Here is a 23,689-nt window from a genome sequence, read left to right on the forward strand (position 1 = left end):
TAAAAGCCAGCCGAATCCAGATGGATCCACTGAAAATCAAATCATCCAAATCTCGAAAGACCCGCTAGAAACACGACTCCACACGCCCTCCGCCGGCGATGAGCACACCAACGGGGCAGATGGAAAGGGCGGGGAGAACATTATTCCTACACTGTAGCAACGCCATCTTCTCGCTTCCCCAAACGAAACACGACACCCATGCCGCTGCACGCCAGGTCTGAGATTGATGTCGAGCTCGCCGTCCAGGACCATGCACCGAACTCCTCTTCTCCGATGCCTAGCCAGGCCAGACCTTCGCTGAAGATCGCTACGCTGGAACACCAATGCCGTCGTCGAACATTGCCTGCTGGAGACTGCAACTCGGTCACACATCCCCGTTGCCAACCCACAGCAGGCCACCGAACCCTCCATATCAGGCTTCCACGATCAGCAGCCTCCCTGCCACCGCAAGCGGTGCACCCTTGCAGCGGTGAAAGGGGAAGGAAATGGAGTGGCGGCTAGGGTTAATCTGCATCGAAGATAGTCTCTAAAAACTTCACCCCAATATTTGCCAAACATTAGTTCATTTTTTCTTAGATATTTGGAGCGACCAGTTGAGAAGAAAAGTAGTGACTGCAGTCAACGTATAAGTGACAATACAGCCTAAGAGCATCTACAAACAGACTTAGCAAATCTGGCCTCTCAAACGCTCGCGGACGCGCTCGGGCGCGTCCCCGGACACTAATTGGTCACGCCTTAATTTTTCCTTCTCACAATTGGACACCTCAATTTAACATACCTCAAATCAATACAAACTCATGCAACTATGTAAATGATGCAGTACACACATCGTTCGGCTACTACATCAGGACATTACCATCGGACTACCAAAAATTGGCATGTTTAACCTACATGTTAGCTATGAAGAAGATCATTCACAACTGCCCTTGCCCTTCCCAGCGCCCTTGTCGTCCTTCTCGCGGAAGTAGCGGCCGAAGACGTAGTACGGATCGAGCCGGATCTACTCATCGCCGGAGCTGTCTGACGTGTCGTTGTCCTTCTTGGTGGGCAGTCCGGCCATGGCACAGACCGTCCGATTTTGCTCTCGGGCGAGGGTGTGCGTGTTTCTCCATTTCCGCTTCTTTACAATGCGGGCGCAAATGGCTTCCTCCTCTGGGGCCGCCCATGTCGCCGCATCAGCCGCCTCCGCTACCGCCATGCCGGCAGTGAGGCGGGCCTTGACTGCCCTCATCCTCTCCTTTTCACGGCAGGCACACCGGTCCTGGTAGGACTCATACTCCGACGAACCGGTGATGGGGAAAGGGAGATTGAAAGAAGGCTCCCGAGACGACCAGGATGATCCAGCGCCGAAGGATCTGAGCGCCTGATGTGCCATCGCAATGGACTCGCGCCGGACAGATCCCGTCGTTGGTCGGGCATTGTCCTCCCGGGAGCGGCGGTAGTGCAATGCGGACGACCATTGCCTCCTTCAAACCGCACGGGACGACACCATAGTCGATGGATCTGTACTGCTCGTCGTCGGATTCGCTGGCCGCCATGCCGGAGAAGGTCGGAGATCGCCGGATGGGAGCTTGGGTGGTTGAGGGGAGTGGAGTAAAGTGACTAGGGTTTGGTCCGAGCAGCGGATGGGGAGAACTATATGTGGGGTCGGGTGAGCCAACGTGGTCCGGATCCGACGTGGCGGACACGCCCAGGCGCCCCATATCCACCCTAGATTTTGGCTGGATATAAGAGGTGCCGGTCAGCCCAAACGTACGTTTGAGGCTCGTTTGAGACGCCCGTCTAGGTCGCTTTTTTATGACCGGTCACTGACCGGGGCGTCCGCTCGGACGTATGAGGGGTGTTTGGGTTGCCCGACTATAGATGCTCTAAGTGCATGTTTATTACTACACACACAAAAGGGTAAAACTGTGAGACAGGTTTTAAATAACAGCAATGGAATTATCGCCTGACTCCTGTTGAATATCACATTTGAACGACAGTCTTGGACACTTCACATCGTTTTATTCTCCTGCAAGGCTGCAAGTAAAGAATTGAAGTGTTTGATCTGTGGATCAATTTCACTGTCAATGCCGTACAAAGTGGACAATCCCACCTTAGGATTGTAAGTTCGATCAGGTCCAGGTAACATCTCTTTAGTGACGTAATAACTTTACTGGAAGTAATAGATTCAACAATATCACTACTGGGCCCTCTACGGATTCCGCCCTCTACTCCTGAAAATGTCACTCAAATTTTCCTTTCAGGGTGCAACAATGGAATTTTCAAGATAACACTTGGATGAACGTCCATAGGGTGGAAACAAAAGGTCAATGAGTGATGAGCAACACATTCTTGATCTTGAGTTCGCTGAAGCGATAAAAAAATTAATATAAGAGCTTAAGTAAACAAAACAAATCCAGAAGAGTAAAAACAGTGCCGATTCCAACTTACATTGTGAAGAATCTCATCTTTACTCCTGACGAAAATGAATAGAATCTATGGAAAATTTATCAATGTTGTGAAAATGCAGCCTCCGCAAATGAAAAATGGGATGCCGCAAGCTTCATTTTAGAAGGATACTGCAAGCTGAAATGCATCACCACAATATTACCCACAGATCCCGTGATTCTGAATGAGAAACTGGTGCCAACCTTATAATCACCATGACAGGATTGTTTGCCTTGTTTACATGTTTTGGTGTAAGTAAACATGCTGCCAGGGGCATCAGATAGAATAATCTAGCTATAGAAGGAAACCTCAAGACATGCTAAACTTCCGTTGTCTAGGCAATGCTAGATGATTATATCAATGTTATGATGCATTAATGGAGAATAAAAAAATAATTTATTGATCCATCGCCAATAACCAGCACATAAGCAATCCGCCTTATGAAAATGATGAAACTTGTGGTTTCTTCCGGAGACGAGGGACAAGTATTTGTATGCAGAATGGCAATCACCACAAACACGTAGGTTCTTTGTGATGTGGAGAGTTTCTCCAGAAGGAGAAACGAGTCCCCAAAAGCAAAGGCCAGTTTTTGACAGGAGGTGTTTGGTTCATTGATTTCCTCGTGTCATCCGATTACGGTGCGGCCCGAAAACGATATGGTTGTTTCGCTTATATTTGCTCATATTACCACGTAATCGAATATGGCTCTCTGCAATATCGATTATATGCCCAAGATCTCTCGTAACAAAAGTGTACCACACTTTCACCTTCCGCCCAGCCGCACCTTCCCCCTCGGCTTCCCTACCTAACGAGTCATGCCTCCTTCCTAGTCTATCACGTCCTTCATGGAGTAGCTTGGCCTCCTGCAAGGTCTTCCAGCATTGACAATGATCGGTTTGGTTTTGGCATGTGAGAAGGCGTTGATCCGTCCAGTGAGAATGCTAATGCCCCTGCTCCTGTCGGCAAGGAGGTTGTGAGGCCTTCAAACGATGGGCAAGCCGGTGGTAGAGCATCCACCTATCTGCTATGGCTCTTGATAGGGTGTCGGCTGCATGAAGCAAAAATCACGGAGGATGTGGTGCGCCGCCGTCGGAGGGAGTGCCAACCATGCGGCGGGGGGTGGGGGGGGGGGGGGGATGAAGCTGAAGCTGTTGGAGATATGCCCTAAGGGCAATCATGTATGATGATATTTCTTATGTTCTTATGTGTTTATGAATAAAGAATAGTCTTTGGACATTATCGATAATGTGTATCAGCATGTACGTGACTTGTTTGTGGGACTATGCATTGTATAATGACTGTCCTAAAAGGTCCCTAGTCGAAGGGCTGTGTGGACGCGCAGCCAACTAGACTAGCATATGACACGGTCGATGGCTTGGTCTCACTAGCTGTCGGTGTCAAAACCGGCGGATCTCGGGTAGGGGGTCCCGAACTGTGCGTCTAGGCGGATGGTAACAGGAGACAAGGGACACGATGTTTTTACCCAGGTTCGGGCCCTCTCGATGGAGGTAAAACCCTACACCTGCTTGATTAATATTGATGATATGGGTAGTACAAGAGTAGATCTACCACGAGATCAAGGAGGCTAAACCCTAGAAGCTAGCCTATGGTATGATTGTTGTTCGTCCTACAGACTAAAACCCTCCGGTTTATATAGACACCGGAGAGGGCTAGGGTTACACAGAGTCGGTTACAATGGTAGGAGATCTACATATACGTATCGCCAAGCTTGCCTTCCACGCCAAGGAAAGTCCTTTCCGGACACGGGACGAAGTCTTCAATCTTGTATCTTCATAGTCCAGGAGTCCGGTCGAAGGTATAGTCCGGCTATCCGGACACCCCCTAATCCAGGACTCCCTCAGTAGCCCCTGAACCAGGCTTCAATGATGACGAGTCCGACGCGCAGATTGTCTTCGGCATTGCAAGGCGGGTTCCTCCTCCCAGTACTTTATAAAAGATTTTGAACACAAAGGTAGTGTCCGGCTCTGCAAAATAAGTTTCCACATATTGCCATAGAGAGACTAATATTTACACAAATCTAATCTGCCGACGTATTTCGTAGCGTGACATCACACCACGGCCAAGTCTTTATTTGAATCGTTTTACTGTCCCACCTCAGCGCGTTTAGCGAGGCGGTTTCCTTGGCACGTCTTGTCAAAGCAGAGATCGTGTCCCCTTATTCCGGGATTCTCATCAATACGGGCGTGGGTAACCCAACCGCGCCATTGATTACGGTGCTTGGGAGATAAGCGAGTTTTACCAGGCTGGTTGGGACGCATAGTCGCGTCCACCCATATAAGGGGATAAGGATTCACCTTTTCATCCACGCCTTCTTCCTCCTTTGCCTATCCATTTCCGCGCACTCGAGCTCCAGCGCCCAAGTCCGCACACCCCACCTCAACCTTCTCCAGCCATGTCCGGAGCGGGAGGCAAGTGGATGGTCTCCTCTGTCACGGAGGGACACATCAAAAAACTGAGGAAGGCCGGATACTTGTCTAACGACATTGTGCACCGGCTTCCCGAAGAGGGGCAGCTCATCCCCACCCCTAGGCCCCATGAGAGGGTGGTGTTCCTCCCCCATTTCCTCCGCGGACTGGGCTTCCCTCTCCACCCATTTGTCCGGGGGCTCATGTTCTACTATGGCCTGGATTTCCATGATCTGGCCCCGAACTTTGTCCTCAACATCTCGGCGTTTATCGCCGTGTGCGAGGCTTTCCTCTGCATCCGCCCCCATTTCGGCCTATGGCTCAAGACTTTCAATGTCAAGCCGAAGGTGGTGCGTGGCACCCAGGTGGAGTGCGGAGGCGCCATGGTGGGCAAGATGCCCAACGTCCTATGGCTCGAGGGCTCCTTCATGGAGACCCTAAAGGGGTGGCAATCGGGGTGGTTTACATTACCGAGCCGCGCGACCCTGAATGGGTCACAGCCCCCGAGTTCCGATCCGGACCCCCTACGCGGCTCACCTCCTGAAAAGAGACAGGCCTGTCGTGGGGTAAAAAGGAGAGCTGACCGGACTCCAAACATGCATCCAAACCCTGTGGACAAGAAGCTCAAACTTGTCAACGTAGTCCAGGTTATGCTCATCCGCCGGATCCTCCCGTGTCAACAACGGGCTTTCAACCTGTGGGAGTTCGACCCGGCGCAGCACCGAACTCTGAGCAGGCTCTTCGACACGACGTACGAAGATGCCTGGAAGGTGCTTTTCAAGGGCGCCGAGGCCCCCGCATCTGCTATCGAGGATCGCGGATTCAACATGCAGCGTCACGCTAGTGTGGTAAGCTGTTTTTACCTTTTACAGGGTATTAGTTTTTCATAGTTTGACTCCATGCGGGATCTAAGCTCCCTTACCTTTGACAGGATTGGCAGGAGATGTCCGGACAGATCAACTGTCCGGCTCCTTTGCCCGAAGGCCTAGCGGACGCTCGCTTGGCGAAGCTGCTGGTTCCGGCACCCTATGTGGTGCCGGAGAAGAAGGCCGAGAAGAAGGCCACGGGGACTCGAAAGAGTGCCCGGCGCCTGGAGGTGTCGGATTCATCATCCAACGACTCCAAGACGCACTCCTCCCGTGAAGACGAGGAGGAGGAAGAAGAGACCTCTCCCCCTCCAGCGGGGGGAGGGAAGAAAAGGAAGGCCGCCCCAACAGGGGAGGCCGAAGGGTCCAAGAAGGGGAAGACCCCTCCTCCGGACTACTCCACCAACGCCGACAACGGCGAAGAGGAGTGGCCGCTCAGGGCCAAGTCCCTGGCGAAATCGTAAGTATCCGGATACCAGAGTGATTCATAGTATTCCTCCATTGCACAGCTTTTCCTTACGTCGAACATGTTTATGCAGTCCACCCAAAGACCGGATCGACTTGTCGTCGAGCGGTTCCCTGGATTCGTCGGATGTGAATTCGCTTTCGACAGCTACCTCCCCCCACCCTACGGACGACGCCGAGGTGGCGTCCCAACAGGTTCCAAGCCAGGAGGAGGCGGTCCTGGAGGCGCCGCAAGGCGACCTCCCGGACTCCAGGCGTAAAGGGGATAGAACCCCCAAGGGCTCCAAGTCCGGCCTTGAGCCGGACACCGCGCCGGAACCTTCAACGGTTCCGGACTCCGGTAGGCAGCCTCCTTCCAAGAGGAGCAAGCCTACCGAGCTGGTGACCTCCGTCCAACCGGAGGCACCGGACAATTTGCTGGAGGTGCTTAACGGCGCCTCCATCGACGAGGAGCACCACACTATTATGAGTGCGATGATCCAGAAGGTTCAGTCCGCCAAGAGCGGACTGACTGAAGCCTGTGCCAGCCTTCTAGCAGGCTTTGAGGTAAGTAAAGAATATGTAAAAATATTACCACATAGACAGTAGCCCCTGATGCTCTGTTCGACGTTTGGAAAGAAAAGCCGAATAGAGGATCTAATAACATTCGCAGGAGTCTAACATATTCAAGTCAATATGCGTATGCAGGCTTTGCTGCTGGCCTCCGCCGCACTGACTGCGGAGGTGGATACGCTGAAGCAAAACCTCGCGCGGTCCGAGAACGAGCTCGGCCATGCCAAGAGGCAACTCGAGGAGAAGGAAGGTAAGTAATACCTTGCGCAAGTATATAGAGAAGATGTGGTTGCAAAAAATGACAGGATCAACGTGCTATTATAGGGGCCATGACCGAGGTGGCAAACCTTAAGAAAGCGCTGTCCGAGGCCGAAAACAGAGCGGCCGCGGAGCGCAAAGAGAGAGGGAAGCAGGAGGCGCGGGTGGAGGAGGTGCAGAAAGAGCTCCAGGCTCTCGTGAAAAAACACGAGAGTTTGGAGCTTGACTCAAAGACGCAAGCGTCCGAGATTGCGGCAGCCCTCGAAAGCGCGAAGTATGCCAAGGCCGAACCCCAGAAAGCCCTCCAAGAAATTGAAGCGATGAAGAAAATATTGGCGGGTAAGGCATTCATTATGCAAAGCAAGCACGTGAAAGCGAATTACTTGTTACTTACCCGAGTCCGGAGCTCTCCAGGAGCGTTCGCAGATTTGCCCTGCAGTGCGTCTGATGCCGCCGCCTACTACCGAGCCGAGGAGGGGAGCTCGACGGAGAAGGTGTCCTGGTCTCAGTATGCTGAGGCCGGACACCTGGTGCCTTTGAGCGACCAGCTGAAGCAAATGGTCGAGCTCCACAAGGTGGCCGAACAGGCCATAAAGGGCCTCATAGTTCGGCTTTGGCCTGGAGAGGCTCTGCCTGGGAGCTACTTCAGGCTAGTGAGGCGGCTGGTGGATGCCTGTCCACGGCTTGAAGTAATCAAGCGCTCCGTCTGCATCGAAGGTGCCCGTAGGGCGCTTGCCCGTGCTAAAGTGCACTGGGGAAAGATGGATGCAGAGAAGCTGGTGAAGGACGGGCCACCGCCGGGCAAGGAGCATCGCGTCCCGGAAGCGTATTATGAGGGCATCCTGAAGGGTGCCCGCCTTATAGCGGATGAATGCTCCAAAGATGTAATTTTTGAGTAAACTCGCATTTTGTGATCCTATACACTGAAAACTTGTTCATATGCGCTAAGCAACGCTTTTGAATTTAAAATATTACCTTCTGTGCGGCCGTTTATCAAATTTGAGAGATGGCGAGTCGTCGGCTTCTGCCCCCATGCCACGAGTGCTGGGGTGTTCGGGATAAACATGAGCGCTCTTTTTCCCATTCTTGGGTCCTTCGAGGGAGGCGCTCAACACAACGAACAAGGAAATCGGACTATAATGCTTGAACACTCTCACTTAGCCATAGAATTCTATAATTTTAAATTTCGGCGAAGCCCCTAGTGTTCGGAAGACCGAGTTCGGGGCGCTATCCATGCCTAGGCCGGACAAAGCCGACTCCTCGCTCTAAGCGGCATAAGTCTTTAGGGACTCGAAAACCTCTCGAACAGCGACCAGCTCTCGCCTCATCATGACGGTCAGTTTTAGCTTTCTCTACTGAGGTGCTTAGCCCAGCTCAACTGGGGCACAATCGCAGTAGTTCTCCTAGTGCTACCTTAGCCGATATAACGAAACGTAAGGTACCAAAACATAGGAGCCGGGCAAACCCAACTATTGACCCAAGACATGATTCAGAGCTGATGCATATAATGATATAAGTTCGGGGTGCCGCACTTGTGAAAGTGTTTGGACTTCTCACACCATATTGTGGGGTACTTAAGCCCCTGGCGTATTGGCCGTACCAAAGTGTACGGGTGCAACATGTCATTAATGAACATATATTCGTAAAAAAGAGTAATGCAATAATAGACGGAAGCTATGCATTGTTTATTTAAAAAAGCTGCGATCAAATCAGAACGATACAAATAGTGCAATAAGCAAAAGATGGGACTATTTAACATGTCCTTTCCAGGGGCGAGCTGCGGAATGGTATGTGAAACAGGTATACTGCTCATTATAGAGACCACCTTAGAGTTCCATAGTGCGGCGTAGCTTTCTGCTCCCCTGGTTGTTGTATCGTTTGTGCGGCAATTGTACTGCCGGACAGGCCTTCCGAAGAATGGAGTCCTGAAAATAAGAGAAAATTAAGAAATCGGCAGCCCCTAGTGCGGTTTAAGCCGCGTTTCGGGCGTGCCGTGATGGTGCCCCTCCCCCTGTGCCCATGGTATTTCCAGAGCGTAGTTATGTACGCACAACACTGGTTTCGCAAGTTCGCGAGGGCTGGGGTTGGGGCCGCATTGCTACGCTTGCTCGGAACGTGCCAGGCGGTCTTGTTGTAGGTTACTCCGGGCGCGCTTGACGGTGTCCAGACGTTTAATGGCCGGACTGGAGAATTGCCTTGAGAAGCTGCTTTGTACTTCCGCTGCGATAGCCGCCGTATGCTCCTCCGTTCGGAGAGAGCGTTCGGTGTTTCCATTGACCGTGATGACTCCTCGAGGGCCTGGCATCTTGAGCTTGAGGTATGCGTAGTGTGGCACCGCATTGAACTTGGCAAATGCAGTTCGCCCGAGCAGTGCGTGATAGCCACTACGGAACGGGACTATGTCGAAGATTAACTCCTCGCTTCGGAAATTATCCGGAGATCCGAAGACCACTTCAAGTGTAACTGAGCCTGTACAGTTGGCCTCTACACCTGGTATGACGCCTTTAAAGGTCGTTTTAGTGGGTTTAATCCTCGAGGGATCGATGCCCATTTTCCGCATTGTATCCTGGTAAAGCAGGTTCAGGCTGCTGCCGCCATCCATAAGGACTCTAGTGAGGTGAAATCCGTCAATAATTGGGTCTAGAACCAATGCGGCGAATCCGCCATGACGGATGCTAGTGGGGTGGTCCCTTCGATCAAAAGTGATCGGGCAGGAAGACCGTGGGTTGAACTTTGGGGCGACTGGCTCCATCGCGTATACGTCCCTTAGCGCACGCTTCCACTCCCTCTTGGGGATGTGGGTTGCGTATATCATGTTCACCGTCCGCACTTGTGGGGGAAAACCTTTCTGTCCACTGTTGTTCGGCGGTCGGGGCTCTTCCTCGTCATCGCTATGCAGCCCCTTGTCTCTGCTTTTGGCATTTAACTTGCCTGCCTGCTTGAACACCCAACAATCCCTGTTGGTGTGATTGGCTGGTTTTTCGGGGGTGCCATGTATCTGGCATGAGCGGTCGAGTATTCGGTCCAAACTGGACGGGCCCGGAGTATTTCTTTTGAATGGCTTTTTCCGCTGATCGGGTTTAGAGCCTCTGAATCCGGCATTAACTGCCGTATCCTCAGCATTGTCGCTGTTAATGCGGCGCTTTTGCTTGTTGCGACGCGACCTGCCACTGCTGTCCTTGGTGTCCAAATTACCAGGGCTCTTGGTCATGTTATTGCTGTGAGCTAGCCAGCTGTCTTCTCCCACGCAAAAGCGGGTCATAAGTGTCGTGAGGGCTGCCATAGATTTCGGCTTTTCCTGTCCTAGGTGCCGTGCAAGCCACTCGTCGCGGATGTTATGCTTGAAGGCTGCTAGGGCCTCTGCGTCCGGACAGTCGACGATTTGATTTTTCTTGGTTAGGAACCGTGTCCAGAATTGTCTGGCCGATTCCTCTGGCTGCTGAGTTATGTGGCTAAGGTCATCGGCGTCTGGTGGTCGCACATAAGTGCCCTGGAAATTGTCGAGGAATGCAGCTTCCAGGTCCTCCCAACAACCAATTGATTCTGCTGGCAAGCTGTTAAGCCAATGCCGAGCTGTTTCTTTAAGCTTGAGTGGGAGGTATTTGATGGCGTGTAGGTCATCACCGCGGGCCATGTGGATATGAAGGAGATAGTCCTCGATCCATACCGCAGGATCTGTTGTGCCATCGTATGATTCGATGTTCACGGGTTTGAAACCCTCGGGGATTTGATGATCCTTTACTTCATCTGTGAAGCATAGTGGGTGTGCGGCGCCTCTGTATTGGGCTATATCACGACGCAACTCAAACGAGCTTTGTCTACTGTGTTCGGCCCGGCCGGATTTACTGTATCCGGCGTGACGAGTACCGTCTCATGTCGTGGGGCGCCCACGCGATCCGTAGATCGATCTTGTTTGCCTTGCTTTGTCTTCCAATATATCTCGCAGGTCTGGCGCGTTTTCCCGTTCCTTGGTATTTTTTGAGCGGCGCCGGGGTGCGGCTTGAGTGGAGGGCCGAGAGGCCTCTCTGTCGCGGCCACGGGGTGGCCGATCGGCCGCATCATGCGCTGGTGATGTAGGTTTAGGTGCTTCCTCCTCTAATCGGGGTAGCAACCTGCGCTTTGGGTAGCTCTTGGAGGGGCGTTCGAGTTCATACTCTTCGGCCGCGAGGACTTCAGTCCATCTGTCGGCTAGCAAATCTTGATCAGCTCTAAGTTGTTGCTGTTTTTTCTTTAGGCTACTCGCCGTGGCCATAAGCCTGTGTTTGAAACACTCTTGTTCGACGGGATCCTCCGGCACGACAAATTCGTCGTGGTCGAGGCTTGCCTCGTCTTCGGAGGGAGGCATATAATTATCATCCTCGACCTCTTTGTCTGCCGCTCTCTCATGAGGGCTGGCTTCTCCATCCTCCTATGCTGAATCTTGCTGGAGGTGGTTGTCTTCGGCACTGTCCGGGGTGTTATTATCTCCCGTGCCGGAATCACCGTTTTTTGCTTTGGCGGGTTTTAGAGACGACGACGCTGACGCCGGCGCTTAGGCTGCTTCTTGGAGGGGTCATCCTCCGCTGTTCGATCGCCATTGCCTTCTTTTGGGGTGTCCACCATGTATATATCATATGACGAGATGGCTTTCCAGTGCCCTATAGGCGCTGGTTCTTGATCGTCTCCTGCATCGGCGTCCATACCGTCGATGTCTTCAGAGTCGAAGTCGAGCATGTCGGTTAAATCATCGACAGTGGCTACGAAGTGGGTGGTGGGTGGGCTTTGAATTTCTTCATCATCTGCATCCCAACCTTGCTGACCATAGTCCGGCCAGTGCTCTCCTGATAAAGAGAGAGACTTTAGTGAATTCAGAATATCGCCGAAGGGCGAGTGCTGAAAGATGTCCGCGGCGGTGAACTCCATGATCGGCGCCTAATCGGGTTCGATCAGTAGGGGCGCGGAGGGCTCGGAGTCTGGAGAGGAGTTTGGCTCCTTGGAGTCACGGGCTTCACAGAGAATAGGGCTGGTGTTCGGCTCGATCGCCGTAGAGATTGCAGCCCCCGAGGCTGTGTCCAACCACCCATCCTCGATTGGCGCAGTTGGCTCCGAATTAAGGGTCGGAGCTGATGCGGGTGCGGCCTCTAGGGCACTGTTCGGTGGCAGAGCTAGATCATGCCCATCGTGACAATGTGGCGCGCTCGGCTGCGGCTCGAATCCGTCGAAGATCAAGTCTCCGCAGAGGTCGGCCGTGTAGCTCAAACTTCCAAATCTGACCTGATGGCCAGGGGCGTAGCTTTCGATCTGCTCCAGATGGCCAAGCGAATTGGCCCGCAGTGCAAAGCCGCCAAATACGAAGATCTGTCCGGGTAGAAAAGTCTCACCCTGGTCGCATCGTCGTTGATGATCGGAGGAGCCATCGGGCCTAAAAGTGACGACACAGAGGAACTCTCAATGAAAGCACCAATGTCGGTGTCAAAACTGGCGGATCTCGGGTAGGGGGTCCCGAACTGACATCCTCCTTGATTAATATTGATGATATGGGTAGTACAAGAGTAGATCTACCACGAGATCAAGGAGGCTAAACCCTAGAAGCTAGCCTATGGTATGATTGTTGTTCGTCCTACAGACTAAAACCCTCCGGTTTATATAGACACCGGAGAGGGCTAGGGTTACACAGAGTCGGTTACAATGGTAGGAGATCTACATATCCGTATCGCCAAGCTTGCCTTCCACGCCAAGGAAAGTCCCTTCCGGACATGGGACGAAGTCTTCAATCTTGTATCTTCATAGTCCAGGAGTCCGACCGAAGGTATAGTCCGGCTATCCGGACACCCCCTAATCCAAGACTCCCTCACTAGCCATGGAGAATTGGATGCTAACCGGATAATATGGACTTCGAAGGATCTGGTCGGATTCGACGTAGTCGGATCCGAGTTGAGATAAGGCCCAAGTCAGACAGACCCAACTATGAGACGCAGCGATATGTCATCTGTGAGTCTCTAGTGCAACATATGTTCTATGTCCTAAGACCTGAGCTGACGCATGTACTCGGGATGGTGACAGACTTGCTTTGGGCCTACCAAACGCTACTCCGTATCTAGGTAGTTATAAAGGTAGGTTTCGGGTTTGTCCAGAACCATGCTGCGAGACATGGTCGAGCAAGATGGGATTTGCCCCTCCGATCAGGAGAGATATACTCTGGGCCCCTCGTGTGATCCGACCAGGATAAGCATGGCCATGCGACAAGGATTATGAGATAATCCGGTTTGTGGTCGGCATCACTGGAACGAGAAAGAGGTCGCGCTAGCACAAGGATGACAGACTCGCCTTGAGCTCGACAACATATATCGTGTGGCAAAAGGAATGGAAGTGTGATGTGCAAGTTCACTAACCAGCTTCATAGTCTACTTAGTGTTCGGCATGCCTTGCTAGAGGCCGCTACCAACCGTGCAGTTCGGAGGTGATCCGAACTACGACCAAGCTGACTTGAACCTAAGGGGTCATGCACTTAAGGGAAGGAACCTACGAGGTCGGATCCGAGGAAACTGGTCGGATGTGATCCGAACTGTATTCGGATTGTGGCCAAGTAGACTTATGGGTTTTAGGGTCCGTGCGAGGCCCAAGTGTTGAGCCCGCGACAGACGCCTATATGTAGTGGAGGTGCCGCACACTCACGAGGCTGATCGCTTCGGCGCTGTCACTAGGGTTTGCATGTGTTGCGAATAGACACCTCCACTCGCCGCCGGTTGTGTGATCGGACCTAGCAGTCCGCCGCACGACGTTCCTCCTGCACGTGCGGATATGATATCTCACAAGTATAGGGGATGTATCGTAGTCCTTTCGATAAGTAAGAGTGTCGAACCCAACGAGGAGCAAAAGGAAATGATAAGCGGTTTCCAGCAAGGTATTCTCTGCAAGTACTGAAATAAGTGGTAACAGATAGTTTTGTGATAAGATAATTGTAACGAGCAACAAGTAACAAAAGTAAATAAGGTGCAGCAAGGTGGCCCGATCCTTTTTGTAGCAAAGGACAAGTCTGGAAGAACTCTTATATGGTGTAAAGCGCTCCCGAGGACACATGGGAATATCGTCAAGCTAGTTTTCATCACGCTCATATGATTTGCGTTCGGTACTTTGATAATTTGGTATGTGGGTGGACCGGTGCTTGGGTACTTCCCTTACTTGGACAAACATCCCACTTATGATTAACCTCTATTGCAAGCATCCGCAAATACAACACAAGTATTAAGGTAAACCTAACCATAGCATGAAACATATGGATCCAAATTAGCCCCTTACGAAGCAACGCATAAACTAGGGTTTAAGCTTCTGTCACTCTAGCAACCCATCATCTACTTATTACTTCCCAATGCCTTCCTCTAGGGTCAAACAATGGTGAAGTGTCATGTAGTCGACGTTCACATAACACCACTAGAGGAGAGACAACATACATCTCATCAAAATATCGAACGAATACCAAATTCACATGACTACTAATAGCAAGACTTCTCTCATGTCCTCAGGAACAAAAGTAACTACTCACAAAGCATAAACATGTTCATAATCAGAGGGGTATTAATGTGCATATAGGATCTGAACATATGATCTTCCACCAATTAAACCAACTAGCATCAACTACAAGGAGTAATTAACACTACTAGCAACCTACTAGCACCAATCCTGGACTTGGGGACAAGAATTGGATACAAGAGATAAACTAGGGTTTTGAGATGAGATGGTGCTGATGAAGATGTTGATGGAGATTTCCCTCTCCCGATGAGAGGAGCGTTGGTGATGACGATGGCGATGATTTCCCCCTCCGGGAGGGAAGTTTCCCCGGCAGAACAACCCCGCCAGAACCCTAGATTGGCTCCACCAAGGTTCCGCCTCGTGGCGACGGAGTTTCGTCCGAGAAGATGGCTTATGATTTTTTTCCCATCGAAAGAGTCCATATAGCAGAAGATGGTCACCGGAGGGCCACCAGGGAGCCCACGAGGTAGGGGCGCGCCCAGGGGGTAGGGCGGCCCCCACCCTCGTGGGCAGGGTGTGGCCCCCTTGGTGAAGTTCTTGCGCTCAATGTTTTTTATATATTTGGAAAACATCATCCGTGAAGTTTCAGGACTTTTGGAGCTGCGCAGAATAGGTCTCTAATATTTGCTCCTTTTCCAGCCAGAATCCTAGCTGCCGGCATTCTCCCTCTTTATGTAAACCTTGTAAAATAAGAGATAATAGGCATAAGTATTGTGACATAATGTGTAATAACAGCCCATAATGCAATAAATATTGATATAAAAGCATGATGCAAAATATGGACATGAGAGCATCATGATCATTCTTAGAACAGCAACTTATATAATTCTTGTCATATGACATCTTATGCTAGAGTAATAATTCAATCACAATATCAAGTATGAATCGTAAACTTCATTGAAAACTGACAAACTATAATCTCAGTCATTGAGGCAATTGCAATTTATCATAACATAGGAAAGAGTCAATGTATAAGAGCTTTTCAGCAAGTCCACATACTCAACTATCATATAGTCTTTCACAATTGCTGACACTCACGCAATACTTATGGGTATGGAGTTTTAATCGAACACAGAGAAAGATAGGGGCTTATAGTTTTGCCTCCCAACGTTTTACCTCAAGGGTAATGTCAACAGTAATAGTTCATGAAAACCCACGTCCAATTAGCCATATATACCGGGATCTTTCCAACATATTGTGCTTGCCAAAGGATAAAATGTAAAAAGGGAGGGTGAAGATCACCATGACTCTTTTGCAGCTTAGGAGATAAAAGTAAAAGATAGGCCCTTCGCAGAGGGAAGCAGAGGTTGTCATGCGCTTTTATGGTTGGACGCACAAAATCCTAATGTGAAAGAACATCACTTTATATTTCCACTTGTGATATGGACCTTTATTATGCAGTCTCTCGCTTTTATTACTTCCATATCACACGATCGTATAAAGCTTATTTCCTCCACACCAATCAATCATACATATTTAGAGAGCAATATTTTTATTGCTTGCACCGATGACAACTTACTTGATGGATCTTACTCAATCCATAGGTAGGTATGGTGGACTCTCATGGCAAAACTGGTTTAAGGGTATTTGGAAGCACAAGTAGTATCTCTACTTGGTGCAATGAATTTGGCTAGCATGAGGGAGAAAGGCAAGCTCAACATGTTGGAGGATCCAAGACGATATAATTTATCTCAGATGTAAGAAAACATAACCCATTATGTTGTCTTCCTTGTCCAATGTCAACTCTTTAGCATGTCATATTTTAATGAGTGCTCACAATCATAAAAGATGTCCAAGATAGTATATTTATATGTGAAGACCTTTCTTTCTTTATTACTTCCTATTAATTGCAACGATGACCAAAACTATGTTTGTCAACCCTCAATAACTTTTATTCATCATACTCTTTCTATGTGAGCTCATTACTCTCCATAAGACTCACACGACCTCTTTGTTTCTTTTTATTTCTTTCTCTTTTATTTTCTTTTATTTGGGATCATGGCAAAAATAAGCAAGCCCTTGACTCAACACTAATCTTTATTATATAGCTCACGGACTCAATTACATAGAAGGATCATAAAGCAAAACTCACAACTAGATCATACTAAGAACTTTTATTCTACTAGATCAAAATATTACCAAAAAGGATCGAACTAAGAAAAACGGTAAGGATAAAAGTGATGGTGGTACGATACCGGGGCACTCCCCCAAGCTTGGCAGTTGCCAAGTTGTCGTGGAGTTGACATGGCAGATGTCCTAGAGTAAGGACTTAGTCATAGGGCCATCGCACTAGGAAGCTTAAAGGGGTTAATCAAGACAAAGGACACATAAGAGAGTTTTATACTAGTTCGGCCCCTTACGATGAAGGTAAAAGCCTACGTCTAGTTGGGATTGGTATTGCTGAGGTTTCAATCTCCAAGAGGCTCAACTCGCCGGCTTGGCTATCGACTTGGTTGTTTCTTGCCCTAAACCGCCACCGGGTCGTCCCCTTATATACATGGGTTGACGCCTCGTGGTCTACAGAGTTCCGGCCGGCTCATAATCGTGTCCGGCTCGGTGACTTCCTTTACATGCCTTTCTATACAAGTATTTCCTTACATATGGTAGTTTACAGTATCAGGCCTTAAGCCGGCCCCAGGCCTTTGGGCCTTCTATACATTTAGTAAACTATCATCTTGAATGTTTATCGGGCTTCTTTTGTAACCCGCCATCAGAGCTGACCCGGCCCCTCCTGGGCGGGTCATACTGGTAGTAATATCCCCAACATTAGGCCCCAGGTTGACTTTGAACTTTGTTCTTTGTCAATCTTCAATACTTAGGTGAAATCCATCCTCTGTCTGAAAACTTCTGTAACCCGTCGTGATGTCATCTTCTAGAAACATAAAAAACTTTCATGACGTCATCTTTCATGACGTCATCTTTCAACGGATCTTTCATTTTTTAATGCCTTCCGAGAATCGAGGCGTCCGTTTATTTGGATAATCATTTATTTGGGTCTCCTTGATTTTCGCGCCCGCCTGTTCGCGCACCCCCTTATAAATAGGTACTACTTAGGTCTTTTTTCATTCTCCTCCTTCGGTCGTCTTCCTCCTCTCTCTGCTTCGCTGCCGCTCGAGCTCTACCGCCGCCGCCACCGCAGATCTCCTCGTCTCCACCTCAGGCTGCTGCATCGACCTGACTTGTCCAGAGAAACGCGATGGACCACCTCAGTAGCTCTGCATCTGTGAGTCTCTTTCCTTCTCTGCTTCAAATCCGCATTACAGCTTCTCGAGTTCATCGGTGTTCGTCGGTGTTCATCGTTGCGGTAGCTGTTTTGCCTTCTTTTTTATAGCAGTAGATCCTTTTTCCTGTATAAACGCTTTGTTAGCTGATGAACTCGTCTGCACTAGACTTTTTAGGTCTGGAATTTTTTCTTTTTGGGACAACCATTTGATCCAAAATAATAATAACCGTTTAATGAAACTTGTTTATGCAAACACTTAGCAGGATCTGCTTTCTGAGAAAGTATGTAGTCATGGCGGCTTATCACTCCGGCTTTCTTTTCCTTATATGTCATTAGCCCTTAGTTAAGCCACCGTTACTTGTTTTACAATTTCAATGCTTAACTGTTAATTGAACCAGCATTTTATTTTTCCTTTTCCAGTCCCTTGTATATCATGCCGTCAAAGACACCCACCATCTGCAATTGGGTCCCCTCAACCATAACTGAGGAGCGTCTGAAAGAGTTCTTCCTCATTGGATTTCTGCCTTCAAGAAACATCATGTCTTATCGTGCTCCCGACCCAAAGGAAGAACGACCCAATCCAAAAGACGGTGAAGTGATCGTCTTTACTGATCACATGAACCGGGGCTTCTCACCGCCCGGCTCAAAAATTTTCAGAGAAGTTATTCACTTTTTCAAACTCCATCCTCAGGATATTGGGCCCAATTCCATATCCAATATTTGTAACTTCCAAGTGCTCTGTGAGGTATATCTTCGGCAAGAGCCGACTGTGGAACTATTTAGAGAGTAATTCTATCTAAACCGGCAAAATGAGTGCACCAATGGCCTTAGCTTAGAACTTGGAGGCATCTCAATTCTGCGCCAGCAGGGTGCAATTTTCCCTCTCATAGTTTTACCAAGTCACCCAAAGGACTGGAACCAAACCTGGTTTTACTGTCAGGACGTCTCACCCGCCAACGAGAAGCCACTGCCGGGTTACCGCCTCGATCGTCTTGACACCAAGTTCGCCCTGCCAGATAAACTTATCGTTGTTGAACGCAAGAAACTGATTCCATCTATCAGAAGAATCAATGGTTTGTTGGGGAACGGTTTAACCGGAGTCGATCTAACCCGCTGCTGGATCTCATGGCGGATTATTCCATTAAGCCGTCGTTCAAAGTTGATGTATGAATATGGTGGAGACCCGGATGACTCTCTCCATCATACCCCGATTCAACTAACCAAAGAAGATGTTGTCACAATGTCAAATGTTCTAGTGAATGTGAAGTACGAAGATTGCAGTGTTGTTGGGTTAAATCCCTTCTGTAAATTTAACCCGGTACCAGAAGTAAGGGCATTCTGATCTTTTTCCTTTGTATTTTGTCCAGCCGTGTTGTTTATCACTGATCCTTCCTCTTGTCTTTGTAGGCCAACTCTGACTTTTGGAAAGTGAAATATGATCACGAAGCTGCCAAAAAGGTGAAACTTGCTGCCATGAACGCCAAGAAATCGACCCGGAGAACGAAGAAGAAAAAGAAAACCACCGTTGAAGATTTGATGAAACTTGATGACTCGTCTGACTCGGAGGTAGCCCTTGATTCCCTTGGCCAACTTTTTAACAATCTTATTGACACTGATCCTTACCAGGATGACACTAGGGCTAGTCAAGCCGGGGAAGCAGAGGTAACTATCATTTCCTCCGACTCAGAGCCCTTACCAAGACACAAAGTTCGACGATTGATCCGTAAAGTAAGGTTTTCTAACCCCTTAGCTCACTTGGATCCCAACTTTCATTTGAAAAAGCAGCAGCATGAAAGCCGCCGTGAAGTTGAGATTGAAGATGAGCCGGCTGTTGTCCTTCAACTGACCCCTCAGAAACGCCCGAACGAGGTTTACTTATTACTGTCCCTAACTTGTTTTAATGAATCCTGCTCCTTGTATTTCTTTTAACTCCTTTCTTTTACCTTTTCAGGAGGTGTCTCGTTCTTCAGGCGACTCATCACAAACACAATTTCCGGCGTTCAAGACTGCTCCTGGGTAATCAGAAATCCTCTTTTCTTCCGGGCTTGATCAATTGTTATCTTGATGCTGACTATCTTGCAATATTTTTCCTTAGCGGTTAGGCTAAATCCAAGAAGGCAAAGGCAACAAAACCAGCAGAAGACCCGCCAGTACTAGCATCTGAACCGGCTAGGCCGCCTTCTCCATTAACTGTTGCCCCAGAAGACCCGCCTATGTTTAATGAAGCAAATCCTCCGGAGCCGTCCCTTGACAAAGCCACTATAAATCCTTCTATGGCCGGACCGTCAAGCTCAACCGACCCGCCATCTCCACGTGTTCAAGATGTTCAAATTACTGGGAGCCGCTTTGTTGAGCCGGGGAATCCGACAGTGCTAGCTCGGTGCACAGCAAAGCAAGAAGCACTAGAGAGGCAGAAGGTTCGCTTGGATGTTGCCAACTATGACCGCCTCAATGCCAGTGATATCTTATCCGGCTATCTCAGTCATGTACACTCCAGTCGTGAATCTGAGATCGAGATGGTCAAGCAGCTTCAGTTGAAGTATGAGGTATGTTGTTTTCCGGTTTACCAATATTCCTTCAGCCCTCAAGTCTTCAACTTATGAGAGAAACGGAATAACCTGTAGACTTGAAATATAGGCCGAGATTTCTACCTCTGAATCTTTGCCTGATAGCGATTGAACAAAACTTCACTCATAGTCCCCAAGGACCAGTTTATTTTGATCATTAATGAATCGATACTTTAGAATTAAAAACCATCTGCAAAGTACTTAACACTCCGGTTTAACCTTGATAAACTTGTTTAACTGCGTACATTAGCTCCCAAGTGCCAAGTGCCCTTACTTGGTAAAGGACTTGGGACTTCAAATATGTTGGCAGAATCGTAAAAATTTGATTTGGCATACATTAGCCCCCAAGTGTCAAGTGGTTTATTTGTAAAGTACTTGAGACTTGAATCTTGAATTTAAATACTGGAATTTGAAACCAAGTCTTGACTTATATGAACATTTCACAGAATGCATTGTCTGAATTGAATTCTCAATTATCTGACGCAAAGACCCGGCTAGCAACTCAAGAGTTCGAAATCAAATCTTCCACTTCCAAACTGCAAATGAGCTTTTCTGCAACCGAAACTTTGAAGACCAGCTTTGCTACGAAGGAGAAGGCTTGGGAAAATGAGAAAACACTCCTGACCCGATGGGCTGAGACAGCCGAAACGGCTCTGAAAGAAATTTCAACAGAGCTGAACAGTTTGAAGGGCCGGGTGTCTCAGATGGTTGCTGCTATCTTTGGTAAGCTGCCTGAGTTGACCTTTCGTATATGTTTTGCCAAACCGGAATATGATCCGCCAACTTACTCTGTTAAATATATGCAGGTCCGCGAAGTAAAAATCTGAGCCAAGACCCGTTGATTAAACTGAAGGCCGTATACACATTCATTGAACAATTATACATTGGTGCACAATGGGCACTGGACACTATCTCTCCTGCAAATCAAGGACCCAACCGGCTTAGCGATGTCCCGGAGAAGCTGTCCATCCTTCCAGCGAGATTCCAGGAAGTAAAACGCTCCTGCGCGTGAGCCAGAGCTTTGACTGCCCCAAGCCGCTCCAAGGCTTGGGTGCTAGACCTAGACCCGGCAGACGTGGCAAGAGGTTATCCTACTGTGAAGGAGGACGGGTCTCCATTTGATCAGGATGATTTAATAGCGTGTGTACGCGAAGTCCGGCCTCAGGCGACTAGTCTTGGAGAAGACACCAATGTTGACAAGTACCAGCCGGGTTTTGATAATGAAAATAAGAAGATTGCCACTCCTTCATACAAAGTAGTAGACCTGATCCCACCTGTAAGAGAAGATACCTTTGCTCCGGAAATTGACCCGGTCGGCCTGATTGACGACGAAGCCGAATTTGTCACCATGAATGGCTTTGATTGGTCAAAATCCAACTTCCAGCAAACAAAAGGTGGTGAACCGGCGAGGGAGGGACAGTGATCATCTTCATAGGCTTATAAAGCCTTGTAATAACTTTAGTTGCTAAAACACCACATGTTTGCTTATGCCATCGTGCATAAAATACTTCTATGTGAGTCGGCTTCTAGATGTTAATGTATGCATTATTTAATGTTTGTCTCTGCAATGGTTGAACTCTGATCCTGTGAATACAAGGAAAAGACTGGCAAGGCGGTTTAGAACCAACTAGGCTTAAACACCTAATGTACAACCCATAAATTTACCTCAATAAGAAAAACAGAGACAAATGCAAATAAAGGATAAGGTTTAATACTAACTCTTGAGTTAACGCAGCAGGTAAGCGCTTATAAGTAAAAACCATACCTTATCCTTGTTGATCCTTAGATCGCCGGTTTAAATAACCCCGGTGATGAATTGATAATTCAATATGTATGAAAAGTTAATACTCCTTGAATACTCAAAGATCATCATATCTTAGTAGCTTATACCTTTGGATCCTTGAACCACCGGCTTGAATAGCCCGGGCGGCTGTATTGTCCAATAAGTGAGTGGGCGAAGAAAACCAGGCTATCTTATTGGTAATATTGAAAATAACAAAAACTCAAAGGCAAGCAACAAATAATAAACATAATTTTAACTCTGTATTCAAAAGGTTGGGGTTTCCGATTCGAATACGATCAGTAAACCGGACCAAAGGGGTTAAGCTAAGGTTCTAATACGACCATATAGCCCCCAATGGCTTTGGCGTTGCGCCGATCAAGAGGGTACCAACAGCTATGTTCTCTTTGGTTCGAATACGACCTATGTTTGAACAGGAAGCCCCCAAATGACCTTGAGAGGTTTTTAACGACCCTGATTCGAATACGATCCAAGTCAGACTCAAAAGGGGTTAAGCTATGATTCGAATACGATCAAGAAGCCCCCAAGTGAGTTTGGCCTTGAGCCGATCAAGAGGGTTACGACAGCTATGTTCTCTTTGGTTCGAATACGACCTATGTTTGAACAGGAAGCCCCCAAGTGACCTTGAGATTTGCGGCTAGATTTGGATACGATCATAAGCCGAACTAAAAAGATTCAAACTTGATTCAAATATGATCAGTTCCTTAATAGTCATTTGTAAGTAAATAATAAAGATGTATAATCTGTGAAAAGAAAGGAGACTGATGGTCTTACTTTATTGCTTATCATTGTATATTCAACGTGAATGTATGTACATGTTGAGAGCCGGTAGCTCAGGTGTAATATGGCCGAAGTTGAGCAATGTTCCATGGCCGGCGGGTCTCCTCTTCCGACTTACGTGAGTCTGCATGCTCTCGAACGTCAATGAGGTAGTAGGACCCATTGTTTAAATTTTTACTGACCACAAAGGGTCCTTCCCAAGGTGGGGATAACTTGTGTGCATCTGAAAGATCTTGGACGAGTCGGAGTACCAAGTCGCCTTCCTAAAAAGTCTTGGACTTAACCTGGCGGCTGTGATAATGACGCAGGTCCTGTTGATAAATTGCTGACCGCGCTGCTGCTAAGTCTCTTTCTTCATCCAACAAGTCAAGCGCATCCTGTCTCGCTTTTTCATTGTTAGCTTCAACATAAGCCGCCACACGGGGCGAGTCATGACGGATGTCACTGGGCAATACTGCTTCTACTCCATAAACCATGAAGAAGGGTGTGTAACCCATAGACCTGTTGGGTGTAGTATTGATGCTCCATAACACTGAAGGCAACTCCTCTACCCAACAACCCGGCGTTCGCTATAAAGGAACCATAAGCCGGGGGTTTAGCCCTTTCAGAATTTCTTGATTGGCTCTCTCAGCTTGATCATTGGATTGAGGATGAGCCACAGAAGAAACATCAAGCCAGATGTGCTCTCGCTGACAAAATTCTTCCATAGCCCCTTGGGATAGATTAGTGCCATTGTCTGTGATAATGCTGTGTGGAAAACCGAAACAGAAGATTACTTTTTTCATGAACTGAACCGCCGTGGCTGCATCACA

This window comes from Triticum urartu, chromosome 7A, assembly GCF_056163025.1.
Source record: "Triticum urartu cultivar PI428250 chromosome 7A, HENAU_Tu73, whole genome shotgun sequence".
NCBI classification, from domain to species: Eukaryota; Viridiplantae; Streptophyta; class Magnoliopsida; order Poales; family Poaceae; genus Triticum; species Triticum urartu.